We start from the raw sequence: 9,360 nt of genomic DNA, 5'->3' as shown, positions 1-9,360 counted from the left end.
AAGGAATTGTAATGTTGAAATAATTCATTATAACAAATCAAATTTTACTACTTAGTCTATATGATGTTGTTTTCAAGCTGCATTTTTACTGTCATGAATTTCATTCTCTGTATGACTAACATAATATCACCGTCTTCTATACTGTACCTGAATAAATTGAACTTTGAGAAGGGATACTTATTATGTTTAGAAAATAATGTTGTCACTTCAGACCAATACACTGTAGTTTTGTTAAGTCGGCCACAGAAGACGGTGAAATTATGTTAGTCATACAGAGAATGAAATTTATGACCGTAAAAAATGGTGCTTGAAAGCAACATCATGTAAGTAGCAAAATTTGATTTGTTATATTGAATTGTCTCAACATTACAATTGCTTGTTTGTTAAAATGTGTGTATGATAAAGTTACGCAATTTGTGTTCTTTAGTTTTGTGTGTTTTTGGAAAATATAATTTCAATTAATGCTCCGCCATAAATGTTGTAACTAAAACCTTGTGCATCCCTCGTGTTTATCGTACGGCTCGTCCTCTCCCACAAGTTACCTGCACTTTCTTTACGTTTTCACTGTGCCTAAACGAGACGCTCTAGTGTATTTGGTAACGTGTACAAGTGCAATGTCGAAACACCAGTCGTATTATTTTCATTCACCATTGACATCCTGTGATGTTGAACGGTCGTTCTCAAAATATAGAAACTGTTTTTGAGCGATCGCCGCAGGACGTTTCAGTTCGCAAATCTTCGGATGTATTTTGTTATTCATTGTAACGCCGGCAACAAAACAGAGGTATGTATAAGGTATGTATTCATGTACTTTATTTTCAATCATAACCAGACTGTACTACCTTTCTTTATGTCCGCAATGTGTGTTAAAGCTATAGTCAGTGCTTGCGTACATTGATTGCTAAAGTATCCCGGTTCCACCCTCTAATTATGATGTAAGTGACAGTGGAGGTCCCGGGTCAATTTGCCTCGAATTTCAAACGCAAGAGAATTTTAGAAAAGACAGTTTTCCTAAAGGAAAAGCGGAGGGGGGAAATGTGGATTACAATGCGTGAACAAGCTGTCACAATTTTTTTTAACAAAAATTAATAATAATTGCACAAGAAGCCTTTCAGATATGTTCCAGAAGCTACGGGGATTTCACCAAATTCAGTATTCCGTATTTTGACAAAGAATTTGAAGAAGATGAAACTTTCTGCATGATGGGTCTCTCACTGCTTGACTGCTGAACATAAACAGAAACGCTTGGACATTGCAAACTCACTGACAAGAGCCTCATGAAAGCAAGTAGCCCAACTAGAAACTGTATTACGGTACACTGTGAGTTCACCACAAACTCCACTCAAGGCACCGTGAAAGTGTGGACTGCTGTGTGGGACGGGGCGAGGTTTGCCACGTAAAGATTCCATCTTTCGTCTTCAATCTTCACAGTACCCGAGACACTTGTAGGCTCCATTTATATCTCTCGTTACCTAAACACAGAGTATGCTATGGACGAAACAAACACACGAGCTTCTTCCTCAATAATTCAACTGCAACTGACGTAATTTTTATTGATGTTGCATCATCCACTTCACAGTTCTGCCAACCTTTGCATTAATTATGAAATTACCTCGTACAACTGTTAAATTCATGAGAACTGATACCGATAAAAATGTATTATTTTATATTATTTATTTATGCAACAAGTCTATAATCTTGATGATTATGGCATGAGTGAATTTTCACGAGTGTCATAGGCCTAATAAGATTATTCACGAGTTTGATACAACACTTTATGGAATCTTAGCATTATAAATTGTATGAAATAAATTATAAATCATCCATAGCTGACAAAGTCTTCATATGTTCGTGTCGATTAGTTGCGCCTTGCATTGACATTGAATAAAGACAAATGGATGACCTTGCAGGTATTACAAATTCTAGTTATAGGTTAGGTATCAAATTTTATATTACAAATATTCCTTTATTTTGTTAATATAATTTCTCTGAACCACAGAACTGTTTTATGTGATATTGCAAATGTGACACAAAACTGTTAAAGATTGGAAATGAATGATACATTACCTTGTGTCCTGCATTTCATTTCTTGTTACACGGCGCGCAGAAGCGGTAAGCAAGATAGCCAGACGAGTTGCATGCATCCCGACCCAAGCGTTCCGGTATTACGTTATAGCAGCGTTTCTCAAACTATGGTCCGCGGACCACCTGTGGTCCTCGAGGTCTGCCCTTGTGGTCCTTCAAAAAATACAGAAGAAAAAATAAAATTCAAACGAATTGCGTATCACACTATAGCTTAAAATCTCAGAGTCTGGAAATGACACATGGCAATCGAATTTCACTTTTTCTCCCAGTACTGCATTTTATGAAATTTATTACCCTACCCGTCTATCGACTTCCCACTCTATTCTCAGCGGCAAAAGAGGGATTTAAAGCACTATATACGTGGTGCTTCTCGACATCTTTTCCCTACACATCTGGCGCCGCGCCTGTGATCCAGCCAGGGGCCACCCGAATTCATAACAGAGGACCAAAGTACCGAACCTTAATTAAATTTTAAAATATAAATATACTGGCATTAAAATATGCTACGAACATGATAAATTTGCTTTCGAAAGGAACAAGAGTAAGGTGGTCCGCGGCACTGTTCTGACTTTAAAAAGTGGTCCCCACTTCAAAAAAGTTTGAGAAACGCTGCGTTATAGCGAATAGCCTACGTCATTGCTATTATTGACACGCTCTTATTACGATATTGGATGTAGTAACAATCTGTTTATAATGCAAGGATGGCATAAAATATATTGTGCACTATATCAGCTTGTTAACTGAAATAAGATCAAGGCTAAAGAATCTAAACACTCTATCTGCAATGAGGTAATTATCATATAATATCTATTTACTGTGAGAAAATAAATTTAAGGCGCTGCCAAGGTACTTCGTTTCATAGTAGACAGAATTTAGCCCATGTCAATATGATTAGCCTTCAGACAAAGCTATACAGAGAATAAAATGTGTGACCTAGACCTACTTTATTACAAATAAAATTAAAACACTTTTTATTACTTCCTTTCTGTAATCGCTTTCCAAGGCGATATGATGATAAAACTACAAGGAAACAGCAAATGTAATTACTGCAAATATCTGACAAATATTTGTGTCATTGAAAGGTGTTTGCTATCAAAGGTCGAAATACGAGAATAAAGAGTATAAATGTTCCATGTCATCTTTGAATGTAGACTTCTCAGTGTGGGAAAGTGTTTCAATATGATGGGTTTTGAGAAGATTCCGGCGATTGGAGCTACATATGTTTTTGTTCTCTGTTGTGTAAGTAGAACTTTCATTTCTAAATGAAATACAATACTTAGATTGATAGTTAATTAGTTTAAATATCACATTACCTTGACGGTCCTGGAATGTGTTACGAATCATGATTCCGAAACTGTACGTTCATTAAGAATGAAATGATGTCCTACTTTTAAGAAATTTGAATGACTATGTGAAATATTAGTAAACATTATCTAGCGACCAAGGGTAACTATTTAATCGACTTTATCTTTAGAAATAACTGTCCTGATTTCACCTAATACCTTACAAGGTTTGTTGCCAGAATTATTTTGAATTTGACATATGTATAAACAAGCCGTCTTCGGTGTCCGAGAGATTACCTTGCTTACCAAATGATCCGAGGTTCGTGGAATTAAATAGTCAATTGTAGATATGAGGTGGAACAGATTAGTAATGTAACTGTGAGAAAGGCAATGAACTGTTTCCGTGATAGACTGGGACATTGTTTGGCTGGTTCTCATTTTGAACATCTGTTGTAAAATTTGATTAGTGATAGTGTTTTGTTTAATTTTATGACCTATTCAACACAGTAGCACACATTTGTCGGGACGTAAATTATGGTTCATTACTACAAACACTCCACGCAAATGATGCGTCAATATCGATTTTACATATCTGTTTGTCTCAAGTTTGAAGTTCTTGAAACATCTTTAATAAATAGTTAAAAGACACGAAACAGATGAAGGGGTAAAATTTCTACGCATTCATACGTAAAATGTAATGGAGATTCAGAATATGTAAATTTTAATACAGAGTGCCAATAAAAAAAATAAATTTACTCTCACTCCCTTTATGCCTGAATAACTAATATTTTTTTTTTAACTTAAAACAATAAAGAAACAATAAAGTAATTTTTTATGCGTTTTCTAACATAATAATGTATTAGGTGTATAGATATATATATATATATATATATATATATAAATTTGAAGGTGCAATTTTGCACCACTATCATCTTTTGATGGTCGTAATAACACTCTACAATCTTCTGTAGATCTAGCACTATTGATATATAATGTCCCTTGGGAATTTGCACTATTTTAGTGAAATATAGAATTTTTTTTCTAATTTTGGCACTTAGCACCTTTCTACTATTAAGTATCCAATTATACGCTCCTACATGTAACTACTATTTACATCAAATCCATTCATAGATCTGTCATACATATGCTGTAAGTACGAGTAGCGGCGACTTCCAGCATATTTATTACCGAAATAACGGAAATGTTGAGTAAGAAATTGTTATACATGTACTATAAATCGCATGACTCTGAGTATTTACGTAGCGTTTGACATATTGAGTAAAATATCTCGCAAAACGCCGAAAAAATTACCTAAATTGAATTAGGTTACAAAGCATGTTAACTAAAAGCAGTCCCGCCAGGATTCGAACCCAAGTCTTTACACAAGCTGTGGCACGTGCAAGTGTTGTGAATAGGCGCTTTTGATGCTGAGCATGCGCGATGCTTAATTTTTAGACTTGGAAATATTCTATCCGGGAAATCTATTTTGTCTAGCACTGTACATGAATGCACGTATGCATACAATTCTTTAACAATTATATAATTTTAGGTCTCGAAGGACATTATGCGTAGAAGAACTTGTGAAATGAAAAAAAAAATGTTGTGGTCGTAGAATTGATTATACCACATGTTCCAAATCAATTGTATAAATTTCACCATTCCATATTGATAGCAGAAAACAAGTGAACACTAAGTGAATCAGCAATCAGTGTACTGGTGCTGTATCTTTATATATGTTACCTGTTACAATGTGATAAGGAATTTATGCGACTGTATTTGAGGTTACTAAGTACACACATTATAGTATGAAAATCACAAACAGTAGCATATATTCAGAATTGTGACCATGGGAGCATAAATAACTTACAGTGATAACCTCACAATCAGTACGAATGTCATATAGCTGTAAATTTAGAGACGATATTTCGGAACTGAATGCAAGAATTCGTAGTGGACAAAAACGATGATGGGATGGACTTTTCCCGACCTATTGCCACTTTCTCTTAAATGTTCAACAAAGAGATGGATGAGGAAAAAGGTGGGTTTATAAACTGCACAGAGGGCTGCATCATATAGGAATGGGTTGGGTGTGGCGAAAAGGAGAAAATAATATAAGAAATGTATGGCGTAATGTGAAGATTCGTTTAATTGATATCGAGAGGCAAGAGATTGAGCTCCAGTGTTTGGAAAAATCTTCACTACATTTACAATCAGACCTCATGCTTAATTGGGAGAGATGTGTCTACACAAATTTTTGTAGCAAAGATAGTAGAGGAGGTTTACCATGGTTAAGATTGGGGGCATGGAAGAAGGAGACCGCATCTGTCCAGTATGTGTGGAAAAGGATTCTTGGACACACATTTTAACCCATTGTGAAAAAACAGAACATATCCTGAGAAAATATCTACCACCCTCGATGCTAAGCCGGAACAGGGGTCCGCTTGTATGTCTTGACCTGATGGGGAATAGAGAATACGAACAAAAGACTGGATTGTTCCTTTTGAAGGAGAGACAGCTTAGAACATCAGCTGCTGAAGTTTGTGATGCGAACTGACTAAGGGATAATGCTAATTATTGATTTACAGTATACACTTTTATGCCTGTTTGACTGTTAGGTTAGGACAGTGGCCGGCAGAAGCTGCAGTTATGACGCAAGAGCCAGTCAGGCCTCAAGAGCTTGGAAGAGCGAGCAGATGAGTCGTATTACTGTTAACACGCACCAGCGCAGTGGCGTCAGTGCAGCAATGATACGACAATTCTTGGAGATAAATTGATGGAATCACATTCCTGTATTTTGCTAGGGAATAACTACTCTGCGGTCATGATGGCAACATTCTTGGCAAATTCCCCGTCATTAAAAAAACGCATGTTCTTTGCAATGGCTAGTGAAATCCTATATCTTAAGCCTTAAGCTTACCATTGATTCACTGACAGTGTGTTCCCTATCTTCACTTAACAATTTATCTTTCAATTGCTGCACAAGTATTTGTCGATATTCCCCCCATATTTGTCATAATCATTTATGTGGCATACAGAATAATGGCATTGATATTGAATTTCTTTACATGCTGAAACAGCTTGCCACAAATCAAACACTTCGCCATTCCTCCATACTCCATAACACAGTTTGATCTCGACAAAGCATTTAGCTTGGGCACGATAGTAACACAAAGTGATGGTGTGTTTCAAAAGTTGAAATATACTTTGCATACTACTCACCAAGTTAGGGTCTCGACAGTTCAATCTGTATATTGTGTAGGAAAATGTCTGTTAAAAACACTTGAACTGTTTTCAAGTTTCCGAGTAGACAAAGTGATGTAGTACTGCTTGAATTATTTATTTCCATATTTGTATATTTATAGCAGTTTCGGAGCCTCATTTACATAATGCGAAAGCTTCTGTAGCTGGCTGTATTATGAATTTCATATTACTATAAGTATATTAAATTTGATTACAAACAAAAATATTTTGTTACATTGATTTATCACGGATGTACAGTTTTGTTTTCGTACACATGTATTGTAATTGTGCTGTTCCCATATTACCTCAGACGAATGGATCGCGCTGTCATTGCATAGGCGTCGTACCACCACTGTTCAGTTGAACCTTCTCTCCTCGCTGTGCTCAGTATGCAGAGTTTCCCGAGCAAAGAGCGTGGCGGCTCCGTGGTATGACGTCACAGAGCACGGAACATGCCGGTCACTGGGTTAGGATGTATATATAATGTGTTTTATACTAGTTTCATATTAATCTGTATGTTTTATGGTGAGTGATTGGATTTAATTATAGGTTAGGGGATGAAATCTATAAAGTAGAATTTGTTTTGTAAAGCACGTACGGTCAAAAGACCCTTGCATTGGATTTAAGGGCAAATTCTGATAGTGTAGTGCATCTGTCTGTCTGTCTATACTTTGTATACATCTGAAATTTTATTAATGTAATAAGTTACTAGTCAGCGATTATTCAGTGGAGGGGGGAAAAGAACTGACCACCTTTTCCCATTATCTCCTGGCGTGGTTGCCTCTTGGGTATGTCTTATCGGTGTCATTTATAGGATTCGAACTTGTCTTCGGACAGATGACAAAATAACAACTATCCCACAAATAAATTCTTCTCCAGCACAATGGTCAGTTTCCAGAGAGGCTACGTAGTTATCGAACCATTTGAACTTAAAAATAAATCATAGCTTACGGCATTAATAGGACTGCTAACATCTTCTTGTTTTATCCGACATAAAAATCAACTGCTCTAGTACAATGATCTTAACCCTTGACAATGAGGATCATAATAACATTCTTTCTTTCGCTTCGACTGTGGTGTCCGTGGTGTTGATCGCATTACCCCATTGTTCCAAACTTTAAACACTGGCATCCACTTAACAAACGTAGAAATGTTCGTTCACTTGTTCTCCTTTACCAAATACGAGTAGTTCACACTACACCGACTTAACTTGCTTCCCGCTTCAGTTACCTATCATCATATTGCAATCTCTACACACGCAAATAGCCGTATCTACTGGTCATACCAATACATAAAACATCAACGTATTCATAGTCATTCACTATATTGCTATCACAGTCAACTGAGGCAACGCATCTTGCCTGTGGTTTTCCATGGCTTTCGAAAGGCGTTAAGACAAATGTCGGGATTAGCCCTAAAAGAAAATGACCGCGGACGTCTGTATCACTCCACCAAAGCTTATATTTATTTTATTTATTTATTTTATTTATTTATTCTGGTTAGTTAAGGCCATCAGGCCTTCTCTTCCACACCACCAGAAATACAAATACAAAAACAGGAATAAAAAGGAAAAAAAACACTATAAACAAAGTAAAGTCACACAAAAATATACACAGGTTGCAGTTACACAAACTTTAAATGAGTGATTAAGTACAATTAATTGTTTCCTAATTAACTAACATAAACAAGAAACTTGCGATTTTAATCTAGAGTAAAAAACATAAATCAACACTTCTAGCAATACCTAAAAAAGCATTAAACAAGACAAAATTTTCCAATTTAATTTTGAATTGTGATAAAGTCCGGCAGTCCCTGACATCATTAGGTAACGAATTCCAGAGATGTGGTATTTCTACAGTGTAGGAGGATGAGTATAGAGACGTTCTATGATGAGGGATAGAAAGAAGTGCTTGATGCTGGTTTCGAAGAGTTGTAAGAAATTGAAAGCGCGATAACAGATAATTCGGAGTAGAAGTATGCATGATTCTAAATAGAAGAGACAGTGAATGTATTGTTCTTCGTTCCTTCAGACGCACCCATAAAAGTAACTGGAGGGAAGGTGTTATATGATCAAATTTACGAGTATTGCAGATGAATCGTATGCACACATTATGAACACGTTGTAGTCTCTCAGCTAAGAGTAAACTTACATTAGTTAGTAAGGAATCGCAATAATCAAAATGGGGCATTACAAGCGTCTGAATAAGATTCTTTTTTAGACTAAGTGGTAGAAATTCTTACATATGAAACGATTAGTGAAGTTGAGAAAATATTTTTTTGCACGTGCAGTAAAAATTTCAAGCTCCTACTATCAAAATTGTGAGAACCTTTACACTTTGAACGTGAGAAAATGTGTTAAAAAAAAGTGTGAGGAAACAGCTTTCAGAGTTTCCATGATACTGGAAGCCATTTAAATATGACGTAATTTGTATGATTTCAAGCGCCGTAAAGCTCTGAAATTTGGTCAATATATAAGTAAGAAATTGCTGATTCATTTTCACAAAAAGTAAAAGAAAATGCTATTCTTGTTTTAAAATTACTAGAATTTCACTCTATCCTCTCTTAAAGCTTGTTATATAAATATAATATTGTAGAAGATAATCCACATCTCCGTTTCAAACTTATGGAAAGTTACGTTTTTATTACAAACTTTATTTGGGTTCTCTATTTACATACATAGGCACTACTTTCTTATTACAAAACTTTACTCCAACTCTTTCCTTCTGTGTAAAAGTAGTTAAAACTGTTCATT

The sequence above is a fragment of the Periplaneta americana genome, chromosome 2 (assembly GCF_040183065.1).
Source record: "Periplaneta americana isolate PAMFEO1 chromosome 2, P.americana_PAMFEO1_priV1, whole genome shotgun sequence".
Taxonomy (NCBI): domain Eukaryota; kingdom Metazoa; phylum Arthropoda; class Insecta; order Blattodea; family Blattidae; genus Periplaneta; species Periplaneta americana.
This window is presented reverse-complemented; position numbering follows the sequence as displayed.